The 19,590-nt window shown below is 36.1% G+C and overlaps 1 protein-coding gene across 2 annotated transcripts in view; it reads right to left on the bottom strand.

The window, feature by feature from the left end:
• ARHGAP15 (Rho GTPase activating protein 15) overlaps window positions 1-13,731 on the bottom strand; it is a 625,881-nt gene extending 612,150 nt beyond the window's left edge. For both annotated transcript variants that reach the window (XM_081052847.1, XM_081052846.1), the window contains exon 1: window positions 13,595-13,731. The gene's annotated coding sequence lies outside the window, so the exon portion shown is untranslated. The remainder of the gene's footprint in view (window positions 1-13,594) is intronic.
• Window positions 13,732-19,590: the final 5,859 nt, after the last annotated feature.

Raw genomic sequence — 19,590 nt, 5'->3', positions numbered from 1 at the left:
TAAAGGGACTACGCACAGACTTACTCTCTGATGGACTCACTGGCTCTGAGCTCCAGTGCTGGGGCAACAGTTCAAAAGGTACCAGGGACATACAGGAAGGAACTCAATTGTCTGACTCCAGGGTGGGGGTTGGAGGTGCAGCTTTCTCCCAGACAGAGAAGCTGGTAGAAGCGCTTCCCCTCCCTTCATGCAGATGCACACACACTTCATATCTGAGTCTCCACCCAACTACTTGTCACTGCCCTGCCCTAGTGATTCCCTGAGATCATGCCTTACTGAAATTTCAGGCATAGACAAGCAGCTTCCAATGGCTATTCCTTACAAACGGCCAGCCTTGGCTTATGTTGTGGACTTTCCTAAAACCTCTCATAGGTTCACAAAACCCAAACAAGCAGCATCTGACTTTGACGTGTCCTGTACTTCTGGCTAACCAGCCCCAAGCCTGGTATTAGCAACAGATGGCCTCAGTTTGAGGCTTGTTTTCTTGAAGCACCCCCAAGCTGAGTGTGGGTAGTGACCATCTGTGGATTGCTTTGTGGCTCCTACTAGGTGGCCTCACATAGGTCGCAAGCTGTGGCTAAACTGGGCCAGCAGCAGGTCCTCATCTAGGAGGCCCCAAGGGCGGAATGACTGGTGATCAGCTTTAAACCAAAGAAGAGCATCACCCAGTGACCTCCTAGGATGACACACACAAAGGGCACACTGGGCAGGCATCCAGGTCCTGTTAAAGTGAACCCTGCTCTGTAGCATCAGCCCCTGCACCACAGCACCTCCACTGTAGTCACAACCAGTCCCCACAACCTGAGGGTCACTCCCTTCCATTGATATATAAACAGTAACTGAGGCTCACAACAGGAAGGCACACACAACCCACACAAGGGATGCACCTGGAGCACCTGGCTCTGGTATCCAGGGAGATTGCACCACTAGGTCCCACAGGGCACTGTCATGCAGGGCCTCAGCTCCTGCTCCCTGCACAAGAATGCTGGATATGGTGAGGTCAAAAAGGAACACCAACAGAGCTATGGATGTGGGGTTCATACCATTATATTCTTGCTGGCGGCTGGGTTGGAGACACAGCAAGCAGGAGCCACGATCTGCTGTCTGCTTCTCTGCCAACCAATCAACTTGCTAGCTAACTTCAATCCATGCTTGCTAGCTCAGCCACGGCAGTTATATCAGTGGACAATGGCTAACTAGTTACAGCTGATGGCCATCTATTACCGGAGCCAGCACCTTGCCACGTAAGGCTGAGAGCTTGGAAACTATTCTCCGGGACTCTGTTCCCACAGGCACCTACTACATAAGGCCACTCTCTTAAGACTAGGAGACATAGCCGCCCTACCTAATACATAGAAACAAACACAGGGAGGCAGCCAAAATGGGGAGACAAAGAAACATGTCCCAAACAAAAGAACAGGACAAAGCTCCAGTAAGAACTAAACAAAATGGAGACAAGTAATCTATCAGATGCAGAGTCCCAAACACTAGTTATAATGATGCTCAATAATCTCTGGGAGAACTTCAGTAAAGAAATAGTAAATATAGAAATGGAGATAGAAAACACAAAAAAGAACGAGTCAGAAATAAAGAATACAATCATGGAAATGAAGACTACATTACAGGGAATCAACAGTAGAGTAGATGAAGCACATGATTGAATGAGCAATTTAGAAGATAAGGGAGTAGAAAGCACTGAATCTGAACAGCAAAAAGAAAAAATGAATCCAAAAAATGAGAGTTTCAGGGGTCTCTGGGATAACATCAAGTGTACCAACATTTGCATCATAGGGGTTCCAGAAGGAGAAGAGAGAGAGAGCAAGGAATTGAAAACCTATTTGAAGGAATGACAGAAAACCCTACCCTGGCAAAGGAAATAGATATACAAGACCAGGAAGTGCAGAGAGTCCCAAACAAGATGAACCCAGAGAGGCTGACACCAAGACACATTATAATTAAAATGCCAAAGGTTAAAGACAAAGAGAGTGTCTTAAAAGCAACAAGAGAAAATCAGTTAGTTACCTATAAGAGAACTTCCATAAGAGTATCAGCTGATTTCTCAACAGAAACTTTGCAGGCCAGAAAGGATTGGCAGGAAATATTCAACGTGATGAAAAGCAAGGTCTTACAAGATTACTCTGCACAGCAAAGCTATCGTTTAGTATCAAAGGACAGATAAAGAGCTTTCCAGACAAGGAAAAGCTAAAGGAGATTATTACCACCAAACCAGTATTACAAGTAATCTTTGAGGGACTTTTTTAAGGTGGAAAAAAGATAAAAAATATGAATGATAAAATGGCAATAACTACATACCTATCAACAATAACTCTAAATGTAAATGGACTAAACATTGCAATCAAAAGATAAAGCGGGTGAATAGATAAGATAACATGACACATGCTGCCTACAAGAGGCACACACAGACTGAAAGTAATGGGATGGGAAAAAATATTTCATAAAAATGGAAACAACAACAACAAAAGCTGAGCTAGCAATAGTTATGCCAGACAAAATAGACTTTAAAACAAAGGCTATAACAAGAGACAAAGAAGAACCCAGTAATTCCACTTCTGGGTATTTTTCCAAAGAAACCCTAAATGCTACTTCAAGGGGATGAGTCCATGTGTTCATTGCATTATTGTTTACAATGGCCAAGATACGGAGGCAACCTAGGTATCCATTGATGGAAGAATGGTACATATATACAATAGAATATTGCTCGATCATGGAAAGAGTGAGTTCTTGTCATCTGTGGTGGCATGGATGGACCTGGAGGGTGTTGTGCTTAATGGAGTAAGTCAGACAGAGAATGACAAATGCAATATGATTTTGCTTACATGTACAATCTAAAAAACAAAATAAACAAACAAACAAAACAGAAACAAACTCATAGATACAGAGAACAAATTGATGGTTGCCAGATGAGAAGTAGTTTGGGGGAAGGGGTGACGAAGGGGAAGGGATTAAGAAGTACAAATTAGTTATTACACAGTAGTAATGGGGATGTAGGCTATAGCATAAAGAACATAGCCAATAATATTGTAATAACTATGTGTGGTGTCAGATTTATCAAGATGATGAATGGGTGGGGATTTGGGGGGGTGAGTGAAAAAAGTGAAGGAATTAAGAAGTATAAATTAGTAGTTACAAAATCGTCATGGGGATGCAAGGTAAAGCATAGAGAATATATTCAATAATATGGTAATAATTATGCATAGTGACAGGTTGGTACTAGACTAACTAGGGGGATCACTTCTCAAATTATATGAATGTCTAACCACCAGGCTGTACACATTAAATTAATATAAAATAATATTAAATATGATAATAAATAAAGTGTAAAACAAACCTTCTAAATAGAATATAGATAATAATCTTACTAGTATTAATTAACTTGAATCCAACCATCAACTTGAAGACATAAAGTAATTCTGAAATAGGCAAAATGAAGGAGTAAGAGAAATAGGAGTATGAAAGCAGGTAAAACTTCTTTGCCACAGTCTAGACAAGACTTAATGGATGGTCAAGTCAGTAACTATGACTATAAATAAAAATAGAGAGAAGGGACTGGACTCCTCCTCAAACGTGGCAGTTGATTGGATGTATGGAATAAGTGAGTCCATAAAGATTCCAAGATTATTTGTTTAGATACTTGAAGAATAGAGGTATCTGAAATTATAAGAAGAATGAGACAGATTCTGTAGGGATATTATGGGTTTACCTTGAGATATATTCAGTTTGAGCTGCTGCTGGGACTTCATGAAAGAGGTATGAAGTGACAATTAGAAATGAGGAATGATATTGGGAGAAAAGCCAAGGCCAAAGATAGACATTTAAGGATAGTATCTGAGGGATTAAATTTAAATCATAAGAATGAATAAGAATATCAAAAGAGGCTGGTGAAAAGAGAAGATGGTCTAAAGCTGTGCCATTCATGAGAAATATAATATGAGTCATCCATGGAACTTAAAATTTTCTGGTAGCCCCATAGATGGGTAAGGGAAATAGGTAAAATTAATTTTAATAATATATTTTACTTAACCTAATATGTCAAAAATTATAATTTTAGCATATGATCAGTGTAAAAATGTTGGCATATTTTACATTCTCTTTATTTGTCCTGTCTTCAAAAGCTAGTGTTTATTTTACAATGCAATTTAGACTAGCCACACTTCGAGTGCCAAATAGCCATTTGTTGCGAGTTGTCACATCATAATGGACAGCATGGTCAAAGAAGTTATTTTGGGGATTTAAGAGCTGAGGAGAGACATAAGGTCCCAGGGAAACAGAAAAAGAGAAATAGAAAAGGTACCTACAGTATGGAAGAAACTAAGGCAAAAATTCCTCACATATTTTATAACACTTCTGCACGAGGCAATATATGTAGTGGACAAGCACCAGGTTTTCCACAAATGGTATTGTTTTAGACATCAAACAAAGCATGATCCTTTTAGACACTTTCAGACTCCAAAGGCCTTATGAATGAAGTCCAGCATTGCCTAACTGGTGACACTTCACAGACATAGAAATTGTAGGATAGCATCAGGAAAAAACTATGTTTTTTGCATTACCTAGAGATCCCTACAAATCATGACACATCTTACCAAGTAGCATGTAAATTTGGACATTTAATCACTTATTCTTAACTTCCTTATCTTTAGAATGGGATACTAACTCCCTTACATGATTTTTGTAGCTATCAAAGGCTATTAGGTATGCAAAACATCTGATACATCATATGCATTATACATCATAGCATACTCATCGTTATGATGATGACTATTATCCCACTGTAATAACATATTGATGAATGTCACATGGTACCATAAGTATCTTGACAATAAGGGCATATTGTCTAGTTTTTATAACCCGATAGTACCTACCACAGTGTTGGAGACACCACCAGGATAATCAGAACTTGTAAATTCTGTTTCTTTTAAAAGAGCATCATGCTGAGTGAAATAAGTCAGATGGCGAAAGACAAATACCATGTGATCTCCCTTATATGTGGAAACTAAAGAACAGAATAAATGAGCAAACTAAACAGAAATAGTCTCAGAGATCTAGAAAACAAAACTGAGGGTTGTTAGATGGGAGGGGGTGGGGATGAGGGAGAAGGTGATGCGATTAGAAAGCACAAATTGGTAGTCACAATATTGACACTGAGATATGAAAGGCAGTTTGGGGAATATAATCAATAATGTTGTAAAGATTTTGTAGGGTGTCACGTGGGCACTTGTCTTATTAGGGAGACCACTTCATGGAAGGTGTGGATGCCTGACCACTGTGCTGTACACTTGAAGCTGAAGCTGAATAATATTGAATGTCAACTATAATTTTATATATATATTTTATATATATATATATATATATATAGTCACAGGTACATCATAGGGAATAGTGTCACTGGAATTGTAACAGCTATACACAATGTCAGAAGGGTAGTAGATTGGGGAAGGAGGGTTTTCACTTTGTGAGGGGTGTAAATGTCTAACTAGTACATGGTTTTGTCCACTGGAAGCTAACAAAAAAAATTAAAAAAAAAAAAAAGAAAGAAAGAAAACCACCCAGATGTGAATAGGTGATATTATAGGAAGCCTTGGGTACCTTGATTTCCCAGTGCGTTTATCACAAAGATGAATATGGGCTCTACTACTCAGTTCCTAGTCCTTAACATTTTAACATGAAACTAACTAAAGCAGAAAGATGGACTAACAAAAACAAAAAATTTCCCCTGACTCAGCACCAAGTTTCCTGAGCATTCTACCTTCCATAGCTTTTTCTTCTACAAAAAGTATCTCGTTTTGATTCTATGCTTGATGTTACATCGGTAAAGACTAGAACAAAAAGTTCTCTATGTTTTTAGGAAATGAATCTAAAGTAAACATAAAATTATTCAATTTTAATACCATGGTTTTAGCACAAGAGCTTAAAATTTAAATAGTTAGAGGTAGTTGGTGTTTTCTATCAGTTTATGACAATATGTTTTCAGATGGTGAGTTACTTGTTCTGTGTTTCAGAAAGGTACCATAGTACATAATGAATCCAGGATTCTTATCAAAATTTCATTACTGCCAGGTTACTCAAAATGTACCCACAGAATTTCATTTGTTTTAAATATGTTTCCAGATCCTCTTCAGCTATTTTTTTCCTATTTTTCAGAGCCAAGAGAAGTCACAAATCTCCATAAGGCCTTCTCTGATTCTATAGCCAACAGTCAACTTTGTATTGTTTATTCTTTCATCATTCAAGTATTAACTGAGTGTTTATTATATGCATAGCTTTGTTCTAGGTTATGGGTATTGAGTTGTAAAGACAGATAAGGTCAATACTCTCATGGATCATTCAGTCCAATGTAAAGATAGCCACTAAGCAATTTAACAACAGAAATAACACTAACAACAAAGTATGAATAGATAGATAGATAGTAGATAGATAGATGATAGATAGATAGATAGATTAATAGATAGATAGATGATAGATAGATAGATAGATAGATAGATAGATAGATAGATAGATAGATAGACAGATATAAAATTTCCCACATCTGAAAGGCTAATTAGGAAAGCAAAACCAAAGTAATGAGACATAGATGGCATGTAATTGAATTTGGGTTATTTTGATATATATTTACCCCTTACTAAATTTCTAATTCATTCCTTTTTAGAGGAATCTGTTAAATAAAAGCTCAAGATATGCAAACAATATAAATATAAAATAATTGAATAGATAAAATGAGTTCATATAAATAATATCAGCTTGAAAAAAATGTACATATAACATAAACGTTTCTCATTTATTAAATTTCTTATTTTTCTGAATCTTTCTCTTCATCAAAATTTTCAATGATTGTGAGACTTAGAGTTTTCTTATGCTCAGAATGTACTTAATAAATCACGGCTCAGAAAAACACATTTAAGGCCAAAAATAATGCTACTGGAGGATTCTGGAAATCACTACTTCCTGAACCTTCTTGAGTTCATTCAAAATGTGCAAAGCAACATTGCTTCATATGGTTTCTATGATTTTTCTCTAACTTGACACTAGGAAGTGAATTAGTAAGTGTCGTTTTTATCAAAAATTGTGATGTTATCAAAAAGTCACATATTGTAGTATATTCATTTAGCAGATTTGTGGGGGAGTCATTATGCCAACAAAAAAATTAAGAAAAAATAAAAGAGCCATTTATCTGGAAAAAAATATAACTTTTCAAGAGCCATTATTGAGAAAAGTAAACAGGATAATGAGGGGTAGGCTCTGCTTATTGCTAATGAATTAGATGTGGTTTGGGGTAGGGAGCGTGAGGGAAAGAGTAACATGAGGCTAATTTTTAGTTTGTTGTCCTGAAAAAAATAGATGAATGTGCTGCCATTAACTGAGAAGGATTAAAATAGGGAAGAAGCAGGTTGGGTTGGGGGCATGCGAGGAATAATTAACAGCTTAGTTTTGAACGCATTCATTTTGATATTTCTATGAGACATCCCAATAGACATGATAAATAGGCAATTGCATTTATAGTTTTAGTGCTAAAAGGTTTTCTCTGAAAAAGTTTCGTCTTGAGATCTAATTAGAACACAGTATTTAAACTCATGGCGCTAAATAAGATCACCTAGGAATAAACTTAAGAGGTAAAAGCTGAGACTGGAAAGGTAGACACCTGAAGATTGAGTACAAGTCATTCCAATATTTAGAGGGTTGGATGATGAGAAAGAGTTAGCAAAGGAAACAGAAAAGGAGTATCCATTTAATTTGGAGGAAAACTGGAAGAATGAAATACCCAGAAGTCAAATAAAGAGAGAGGTTCAAAGGAAAGGAGTGTTCAATTGCATCAAATGCAACTCAGATAATGGATAATATAAAGAGACATAAATGGTCATTGGATTTGGCAAAATGAAACCACTGTGTTTCTGATATAGCATGTTCTGTACTATTTCTGCGGTGTTGCATGTGTACATATAAATTTATATCTAAATTCTTATCTGTGTGAAACTGAAAAGTTTTTACTGGCTGAATGGCATTCATTCTTTGTGCCCCCAATAATTCCTAGCATAACACAGTGTACTTAGTTGGAGCTCAAAATTATTTATTAAATTGAATTGAATTGGGTGGATGCCACTCAAAAGTGAATAATCAATTTTAAAATCCACAATTGTATTGTGTGTTATTGATAAGGTCAATTTTTAAAAATATTTTGCCTATTCTTTGGCATCTCATAAACACTCCCTCATAAATAAACCTTTTAGCACTTTCCTACCTTGTCAGAGAAGATAAAAACTATGAAGCATGTATTCACTCAACTTCCTCTCTCACTTTATCTTATGTATATCTATACTTATTAAAGCACTCTTCCTTCTGTTTAAGGTTAATTTATCCACTTGAGCTAGTGATTACACCCATCTGTCTGAGTATCCTCTGAGATCTTGTTGTGCTTCTGACTATTTTTTTCTCTTTTATTCCTTTTCTCCTCCCCTTCCCTTTAACATTCATGTTTCACCCCTTTTTTTAGCTACTGCCTATTTCATGCTTTATAATATATTTTGCATATGCTAGCCCCAATTCCTTTAACATCTCATTCCAAAGCATGAAATTAACCAATGCTTTTGATTCTTTATTATACAGTTGAGAAAGGATACAGTCTCTTACTTATCAAGAAAGACAAATAGACCTTTAATCTTTTAAAAACAAGCTCACCACAATAATTTCTCAGAATTCATTACACAGATATATTTTCCAAAGCACACAATTACATTAAAACCTTCACTCTATTAGCAAAAAGTTAAAAATACCCTTGACATTTTTAATAAGAGACTGATGAAATTAAGTATGATACATCCACATAGTGGGATACTGTACAGATATACAAAATAGGTGAATTAGACAGTTTCTTATTTTTATTATGGAAATATTTCCAAGGTATTACTAAATGGAAGAAAAAGCAAAGTAGGCATTTATAGTGTGCTACCCTTAATATATTAAGGAGAAGATATATATATATATATATATATATATATATATATATATATGATACATATATATGTAGGATATATATATATATGTGTGTGTGTGTGTGTGTGTGTGTGTATACACACACATGTGCATATAGAAAGTGTAAAAGGTTTAAAAAACAACTATAAAAATGGTTGTCTGTTTGGTTAAGGTGGGGATGAATGGGGGTATATAAAAATAGGAACATGAGAAAGATTTTCTCTAAAACTTTTATATTTAGGTTTGATTTTTGTTTTGAACCATTTCACTGCATCACCAAGTCTCAAACGAAAAACAAACAAAATATACATACAAAAACAACTCCCACAAAAATGAAAAAAAAAAAAACACAAATATTATTGTAACCACAGTCTATATAAGAGCCTCAAGACCCCTGGAGAGGTGAGATAGTGCCTGGTCTTACAGGAATACCTCCTTTCACTGTTTCTGTAAACACTGCAACTGTTTCTGTAAACCACCCTGAAGCATATGCCACTAACAGTGAGGTATACGGGAGAAGCAAATAAATCCTGATGCTAGATGGCCCAGTGAGATGCAAAATATGGACATCCCATTAGATATTTCCTCTGCTCAACAAGCCTGTTTTTACTTAGCATTCTTAGTGATAATCTGTGCAGCAGGTCCACTCTATTAGGATCTCAAACTATCTTTCTGGCCTTACCTCTTAGCACTATACTTGTAGCTGACAAAAGTTGACCACTCGCTCTTCCTTGGAAATATTCTGACACAGCTCCATGTTTTTGTGTCTTGACACATTCCTTTCCTGTCCCTTGGAATTTTTCTAATGACACCAGTCCTAGTTTTCTTTGAAAATTACCACAAATGTTTTCTCCAAAATCGTCCTGATTTTTTTGCTAGGATATGATCAAATAATACAGCATATCCTACAAAATTATCTACAGCAAAATTATCTACTTTATTGCCTGACACGTAACAAGAATACAAAAATGTTAGATGACTTTCTGAACCCTAATAGGAGATTCTTCTTGTATCTTTTTTTATGGTATGTGACAAATTTTATTTGCATCATAATTATTAATATAATAATCATACTAGATTATAAGTTTGTAGAAGGCAAGTATTGTGGGGAAAGCATTCAGACATGGAGTAGCTGGTGAAAAATATATTTTTATTCAGTTTAGTTGGAACATTTGTTTCATTCAAATCTACCCTTAAACTAACATTGTATTGCTTTCTGGTTATAGAGTTTGGAAAATTTGAGTAAGCAATGCTTTTAAATGTGACTTTATGGGTCTGTGTAGGAGAGTTCTGTGGCTTTTCCCTATAAGCAACGAAGTCCCTTTTCTTTTAGGGAAAGCATTTTAGTTTCTGGTGTGTGCAGACCCCTCTTTTCAGGTAAGAGTTCATGTATTGCATGTGCAGGCAGCTCCTCAGTGGGAGAGTGAGCTTGTGACCTAGGCCTGGTCACACAGAGTGTCAGTGCCTCAGAGTCAATCATCAGCTCAGCTATGGTCACGTGACCCAATTTTGTCCAACCACATCTCAACCTGAGACCTTTGCTGGGCGGATAGAGAAAAGGCGCTCTTTTTGCAACAGAGTTTCTGAAAGGATCAGATGTAAATCTAAAGCTTTTTTGTCAAGTCATTGTGAGAAACTGCTTATAGCACAGGGATAAAAAAGAGCTAAATAGTAAAGAAAGCATGACCTAACCCTGATAACTATGCGTGATTTCCTGGATCTAGCCATGCCTGACTTTGCTATCGTTGGATGTTTTTAGTTATACCAATCATTACCTGTGTCTATTGCTTAGGGTAATTTTAGCTCATTTTTATCATTTCAAACAAAAGACTTTGTCTACTATCAACTGAAATTTAGAATACTTATAAGTACATTTTAAAGTCTAGCTATATAACATTTATTTTGCAGTGTAAAAAAATATGCTTCTGGTACCCAAAAATTTAAATTTAAGATAATAAATGATTTTTAAAATACATATATAAAGCAACTGATTATGTTCAATATTTTCTAATTGTTTATGTTAAATATTATGTTAAAATTATCTGAAGATACAGTGCAATTAATTTTCATCTATCACAAGAAAGGTGTATGTTTCTTCAGGAATATCTTAGAACAATGGATACATCTCTTTGATGAACCCCTCATATAAGATCCTGATGGAAATTATGTATTTACATATCAAAGCAGAACCAATGAATAACAACACACTCTTTCCGCCCCAAAATATTTCCCCCTACATATTTGCCATGGCATCAGTCTCCTGAATTGTGACTGAAGTCCTCAACAGTTAGCTGTTCCTTTGGATCCTGTGTGCTGAGACGCCTTACTAAAATTCTATTTGGAGGAGGAGGGGATGACTGGTTAAGAAGTTAAAAGATATAAAGCTCTGTGGCCTTTTGTGAGCATGAATTATTTTTAACAGATGCTAGAAGAGCTGATAAATAGGATAAGTTTAAAGTACAAAGAGAATGGAGTGGAAGGAGCAAAGTGGGTACCAAAGCTGGGGAGCTCTGAATTAAGGACAGAGTAGGCCACTCCAGAACACAACATTAAAAGAGAGGAGGAATATCAATGAAAAAAAGTCTCCTTTCTGAATATTGCTGAATGCTGGCCCCAAGTTGAAAAGCATGATGCTCTTTTAATAAAACCAGCTTTCAAATGACTCTCAAAATGAGATCTTCAGCATTGTTTTTGTTTCACCAAATTTTTTTATTTACATAAAATGTATAAAGGTATAGTAACCTATGCTTTATTTGTAACTTATTTGTCATTGCTTCTTTAAGATTTGGTCTGTGCATTAAAGAGATACTATGTTACTTATTTTTAGGAACAATTCTGAGAGTATCTTAGTTTACATGTCTATAAGCTCTACTTGTTGCTTTAAATCCATACTAAGCTATGTTTAATTAATTCTTAATTTTACATATACTTCATAAAATATTTCTATTTTAATTTAACATTTTATGTAAGAAACAATCATTTAAAAAAGGGTTTGGCTTTTCAAAACATTAAATGGTTTATAAAACTATACTGGACCTTCTTTCAGTGCCAAATGCTTATGTGGATATTCATTCTTTCTAATAGGTAAGTACTACATATGTTTATTCATGTGATGTTCTTTTATAATAAAATGAAATAAAGTAGTAACATATCAACGAAAACTATCTGAATTATACAGCTTCTATAGATGCAGAGGGTCAGAACCACAATATTAAAGACTGATTTAAATAATGTTATCCATTGTGAGGAAACGCAACAAATTAAAAAGCTAATCAGTATATCAAAGCAAATATATATTACCAGGGTCTTCTTACATTCTAACAATAAAAAATGTGTTGAACACCAAGTCCTAATCTCTATTTTTTTGTGATCATTTTAAGTCAAGTAGCTAGCTTCAGTATTGACAATTGAAAAGGTCTTAAAATGGAGTGTATTAGTATGCCTAATAATTTGCTGCTAAATTGACCACATCAAAACACATTTATATGTTTCTTTCAATAGAAGAAAATAAAAGAAAATTGTTGCCACTTATCAACCCTGTAACCATTGTTTAATAACACGCACAAAAAATAGATGTCGTGGGGGCCATCACTTCCCCCATCCGACAGCACAATAAAAATAATATTAAGGAAGAGTGGATCATATCTGGAGTTTTTATTAAAATTCTTTCAAAAATCTACAGTCGGATTTATTTTAGGTATTTGTCTCCGAGATTAGCAATACTTTTATATTTTCTGTACATATGTTACAGCACACAAAGATATCCTATAAAAGAAGGAGTCAATATAAAAGAAAGGTTCTTGTCAATTTATGATTAACAAAACCTTTTCATTTCTAAGTTTATTATTTTGGAAAATCTCAAAGAAAGAAAATTGCATAACTGCATAAAGAACAAAAGTGTGTCTCTAATTTGCCTCTTTTCCCAGAAGTAACCTTGGGTGAAATCTGCTGTGACTTCTCTTTTAAACTAGAGTTTTGTTTATGAAATAAAAATTTGCCCTAATTTCACCCTATATCTTAAATCAAATTTAGAAAAAATATATTCAAATGTCATGATAAAGAGCTTTGTTTGCATTTTTAAACTTTCCTGCTTTTTAATAGCTATTTAATAAACTACACCTTTTTAAGGGTTTCTAATTCTGTTTAATAGACACTTTACAATGGGTAGCTTTCCCATTGCAATTCAGATGTTATATCTTATTGCTACAAATTGCCTTTTTTTCTTTCATTCTCTGGATCTTGAATAGTACATATTCTTACAAAACAATAAGTTACAGATGCAAAGTTCCCCATTTCCTCTAGCACTTTATTTTTAAAAGCATTTTCAAACTAACACTATACATTACTGCCTTTACTATTTTTGTATAAAATTTTATCAAATGATTCTAGTATAATATCTCAGTAAAGGACTTCAGAATTTCACAGCTACAAATATGAAAAAATATATATTCTTTCTTACACCAAAGGAAACAATGTGATGTTTCAATCACAGGTAAAACCATCACATTTTTGTAGAAATATTTATATGTTCACACCAAAGCGTAGGTTACTCTGTCATATGTTTTCAAGTTTAAATTTCATGTTCAATATAAAGTTAAAGCTCACTTACCTTTTCTCAGTGATGACTTGTTATTGAAACTGCCATCGACTTCTAACTGTTAATGACTCTTTCAACAAAAACGGAAAACAGTACAGTCACATGTCGTAAGAGTGGGCCTATGTTGGATGCTGCTTAATTTCAGTACTGAAGGAAAAACAAAAAGGAGGGGGTGGGGGTGAGTGCAAAAACTTTTAAATAAAACCACTTCCTGCGTAGATACGGTTAACCACACACATCACAGCATTACTCGATTTGAAGAAATTGCCTTGTATAGTCAACAATATTGCTATGTTTTAGTGTGATTTTCAATTTTCAAACACTATACATTTATATAGGTTTCATCAAATTCTGATTTAATGGGGAAAATGTGTGGTAAACATTTAGCAGGGGGAGGAGCAGGCTGCTGAGAACTGAGGAAACTTCCTCTTTCTCCGCCTTCTAGCAAGGGCTTAAAACCTAAGTCTCTGCTCTCCTCAGTGGACTTGAATATGTTCACATGCCATCAGGAGGCTCTGCCCACTGACTCGGGAAGCCAAGAAGCCACCTCCAATTCACAGACATGGTGCTTCTGTCTCATCCATGGAATGACCCACAAAGAGGTGCTCCAGTTAATGAGTGTATGGGGTCGCAGACAGGTTGCGTAAGAATTTCAGAGAACACAGCCCACGGATGCACTGCCATCTGGGGGGAAAAGGGGTGCTCGTCTAGCACACGCTGTGACATTTGCTCTGGCTGTGGTTCCCACATTGCTGTGTCCTCTCTGGCATATTCCGAAGCAGTTCTGAAATCTGCTGAGGAGCTTTTGATTCTGAATGATTCTTTGTGTGGCCTGATTTAAGAAGAAAACTAAAATAAACGATCCAAAGGGTATCATTTTTGGCATACTGCTGTGTCTATGTCAACCTTCAACCAATCCAATACATATTTTCGAGGGGCTTCTCAACAATAATTTCAGGATGTTCATCTTTATTGAACCATGGAGTTCAAGAAATAAGCTCCTAGATGTTCAGGCTTCGATGATTTTGTGAGATTTGTAGGCTATTCACAAAAGGAAAAACTTCCAAATATGTGAGAAAGTTAAACCACAATCTCTTATCATACAAAACGATTAGATTAGAATTTGTTTAATAGTTCTCAGGGGTGTGGAGTCTTTGGCACACGTGACACAATCTTTAAAAATATATTTGGCATACATGGCCCACGTTAAGGATGAGATTTCCCTGAAAGGTAATCTATTTTCTGTAGACAGGACTCTACTTTACAAAATCAAAATTCAGACTGACTCTAGAACTCACAACCAATTGTCATTCTGAGATGCCCCTTTTTAAGTGGTTAGAGTTCTGAATCTAGTTCAATCTCTAGTGATTGGCTGTTACAAATTTTAGGTTCCTCTCTTATGTAATGTGCCCTGATAGGTCAACAAGGGGTTTTATTAGCATGGAGGTGGCTCGTTTAGCAGCTATCTGGCTGCGTTGGAGGCAGCTGTGGCAGCAAAAAATATAGGCATGTGCAAGAGAAAAATATAGATTAAGATCATCATTTTAAAAATAAGTAACAATATTTTTGACCAAGAGCCCCATGATTTGAATAATATTTTTGACCAAGAGCCCCATGATTTATTTTGTCCCCTAGGTTGGAAGTCAGATGGCTCAAGACATCCCCTTGTGTTTTTATGGGATTTAATTAATACAATGCACTAGCAGACTCATCAGGTATGAACATATAACATTTTTTTTTTTTTTTTTTTTTTGGATAATGACATGGAGGTGTTTCCTTCCAAGGCAGTAATAATGCCCAAGTCCATCTTATTTTGGAGGACAGCTTTTCTTATTAGAGACATTTCAGTGTTCAGCAAGGACAGGCTTTGCCAGCTATCATTTAAGTCTTGTTGGGTGAATTCAGTAAGGGCTTCTATGCATGCTGTAAGATTGTCCAAGTCAACGAAGGGGACAAAGACAGTGGCCAAATGATTTCACCAGTGGAAAACAGAATGTGCCCATCTGGTATTCAGGAAAGGGAGGCTGGTAATTTTTGTTTCCTTGGTGTAGATACTCTCCTGTATCCAGGGAAAATCCAGGGTGTAGTGGCCCAACTATCGCAGTGGAAACCATCGCCAAAAATTTGTGCCAACAACTATTGGGTACCATGTGGGGCTACCCAATAAATACATAAGTGACACAGACGGTCAGTACCAAACCTGTTGTTATCCTTTAATGTGGCAAAATGACTACATAGTTCCAGTGATATCCATCCCAGATCCCTGGTGTAATTGAACTGGGTTTGTTGAGTGATATATCTCTTTCCAACATAGGGGTGCTCAGGTGCTCAAATGTCCATAACCCAGGGCAAGGGACATGAACCTGTCCCAAATCTGAGCATTACCACCCATGGCTTGGATTATGGTATTTTTAGGACTTTTCCAGTCAGTAATTTGATGGGCTTCCCATGTAGTTTGACAGAAAAAGAATTCTCATGCCCAGTGTTATTGGCAGTATATGCCACAGGCCAGGTTTCTGTATCAATATTAGTAATATTAGATAAATTGAGAGTAGTGATTCTAGCTTATTCTTCCTTATTATACCTTGTTAGGGCCTTTTAATTTCTTCCCCAGAGTGCTGATACCCACCATTGTAATCATAGTGAACAAGAGAGGGCAGAGATCCATGTATCCAACAGTTAGATAATTCCTTTGTTGGGTGTATGAATGGTTCCGCTTTAGAAAGGTATTTCCATCATGTGCCTATCCTGTGACTGAACACCATAGGACCAGCAGAAGTCAAAGGTCAAAAAGACATTTAGTGTGAACTTCCATGGGAATGTCTTCCCCTTCTATAAGAATTTTACTTGTGGCCTTATCCTTAGATGTTAATGTGGCCACAGCTTTAGGAATTTGACCTGGTTGTGCATACAATACATTTAGGCCAGGACAGGCAGCACTAGCAGGCAAGAGGAGATGGACTAGGGTCAGGATATGCCAGACCAGGACCCCCACCTTCTCCCACTTTCAATGATGTGTTTCATTCTAGGCATAGTGCATTTTTATATGTCTGGCTTGTGGCAGGACAACGGGATCGCAGTCAATACTGAGTAGTGCCCCCTCACCCAGGATTATGATTTAACTCATCCATCATGATGAGTAAATTCATGTAGATAATGCCTTTCTCAGGTGAGATGGGGGTTGGTGTTCTCAGCAGCATAGCACATTGATCCATGGTGAGAGTTGCAGAAATGGCTGTCTATCTTCTATGATTTCCATACCTTTATGGTGCTATGTATTTTAGCAGGGGTTCCTAGTCTGGCATATGGTGTAACAAGCCCTACTTGTTGATAATCAAATGTATGAAAGCCTCAGATAGTACTTTAGTTCTTCTAGCCAAGGTGGTTTTACCTGTTAGTAATTTAATCTGTTGCTTTATGTAAAAAAACATTTTTAAATTTTTTTTTTCATTTTTCAACTAGAGTTGGCATACCATATTATATTAGTTTCAGGTGTACCACATAGTGATTACTTAGACATGTATATAACTTACGATCACCATGATGAATCTAGTACCCATATGATACCATAGAGTTATTACAATATTATTAACTGTATTCCCTATGCTACACTTTACATCCCCATGACTATTTTGTAACTACTAATTTACACTTCTTAATCCTTTCCCCTTTTCACCCATTCCCTCAACCCCCTCCCATCTACCAACCATCAAAATGTTCCCTGTATCTATGAGTTTGTTTCTGTTTTGTTGCTTGTTTACTTTGTTTGTTTGTTTTTTTAGATTCCACATATAAGTGAAATTAATTGGTATTTGTCTGACTTTTTTTACTTAGCATAATACCCTCTAGGTTCATCCATGTTGTTGCAGATGGCAAGATATTGTTTATTTTTATGGCTGAGTAATATTCCATTGTATACGAGTTTGGACAATTAAGTTTGCTACCTCATCCTAAAAAGGTGCAACATACCTCATTGCTGAGTATCACTACAATCACCTGCAAAGTACTCCTGTTGGAAAGCTATGTACTGATGCCAGCACTTAGTCCACCCTTCAAAGCAATTCTGGAACTCTTTTCCTGGAATGGCCATCAAAGCTGTTATCATATTACCCTTGATGTCCTGAATGTCATCAAAATGTCTTCCTGTCAATATTTCCTTTATGTTCAGGTAAAGAAAGAAGTCATGGGGGCCAGATCAGGTGAGTGGGGAGGATGTTCCAATACAGTTACTTGTTTACTGGCTAAAAACTCCCTCACAGACTGCCATGTGGGATGGTGCATTCTCATGATGCAAGAGCCATGAATTGTTGGCAAAAAGTTCAGGTTGTCATGCAGAATTCAGCACTTCCAAATATTAAACTCAGTTAGCTGTTTGTCCAGTTCATACAAATTCATAATGAATAATCCCTCTGATATCAAAAAAGTTTAGCAACATCACTGCAATAAGTTTGGGAACTTAATTGTCAGACCTCGTTTACGTATTTTGTCTTTATCCATTCATCTATTGGAAACTTAGCTTTCTTCCATATCTTGGCTATTGTAAATAATGTTGCAATGAATATAGGAATGAACATGATAATTTAAAGTAGTGTTTTGCGTTTCTTCAGATAAATACCTAGAAGTGGGATTACTGGGTCCTTCTTTGTCTCTTGCTTTAGCCTTTCTTTTAAAGTCTATATTGTCTAGTATAAATATTGCTACTCCAGATTTTTGTTTGTTTGTTTCCATTTTCATGAAATATCAGTTTCCATCCTTTTATTTTCAGTCTATGTATGTCTTTTGATCTGAAATGAGTCTTTTATAGGCAGCATATGTAAGGGTCTTGTTTTCTTATCAATTCAGTTACCTTATGCCTTTTGTTTGGATCACTTAATCCATTTATATTTAAAGTGATTGTTCATAGACATGTAGTCATTGCCATTATATTCGTATTTTGGATTATTTCTTCATCTTTTTAAAGAAATATCTTTAATACTTATTGTAATACAGGTTTGGTGGTAATGAATTTTAGCTTTTTCTTGTCTGGGAAGCTCTTTATTTGTCCTTTGGTTCTAAATGACAGCTTTGCTGGGTGGATTAATCTTGCTTGTAGATACTTGCTTTTTATCATGTTGTATATTTTGTGCCAATTCCTCTGGACTACGAAGTTTCTGTTGAGAAATCAGCTGACAGTCTTATGGGAGCTCCTGTGTTGGTAACTAACTGCTTTTTCTTGCTTTTTAAGAGTTTCTCTTTGTCTTTAACCTTTGGCATTTTAATTATGATGTGTCTTGGTGTGGGCCTCTTTGGGTTCATTTTGTTTGGGACTTTCTGTACCTCCTTGGCTTGTATGTCTATTTCCTTCACCAAGTTAGAAAAGTTTTCAGTCACTATTTTTTCAAATAGGTTTTCACTCCTTGCTCTCTCTCTTCTCCTTCTGGTATCCCTATGTTGTGACTGTTAGTGTGCTTGATGTTGTTCCAGAGGCCCTTTAAGCTATCATTCTTTTTGGATTCCATTTTCTTTCTTTTTTTTCTGATTGTATATTTTCTTTGACCTTATCTTCCAAATTGCTGATTTGATTCTCTGCTTCATCTTATCTACTTTTGATTTCCTCTAATGTATTCTTCATTTCTGACTCATTTTCTTTTATGTTTTTATCTCCATTTTTATGTTTCCTATCTCTTTGTTGAAGTTCTCACTGAGATCATCGAACATCCTTATAACCACTGTTCTGAATTCTTCATCTGGCAGATTTCTTGTCTCCATTTTATTTAGTTCTTTGTCTTGAACTTTGTTTGGTTCTTTTGTTTGGGACATGTTTCTTCATCTCCTCATTTTGGCTGCCTCCCTGTGTTTGTTGCTATGTATTCGGTAGAGCTGCACTGTCTCCTGGTCTTGGTAGAGTGGTCTTATGTAGTAGATGTCCCGTGGGGCTCAGTGACACAGTCTCCCTGTTCACCTGAGCCAGGTGCTCCAAGTGTGTCTCAGTGTTGGTTATGTGTGTCCTCCTATTGTGGTTGAGCCTT

The sequence above is a fragment of the Rhinolophus hipposideros genome (genome assembly GCF_964194185.1).
Source record: "Rhinolophus hipposideros genome assembly, chromosome: 6".
Taxonomy (NCBI): Eukaryota; Metazoa; Chordata; class Mammalia; order Chiroptera; family Rhinolophidae; genus Rhinolophus; species Rhinolophus hipposideros.
This window is presented reverse-complemented; position numbering and strand designations above follow the sequence as displayed.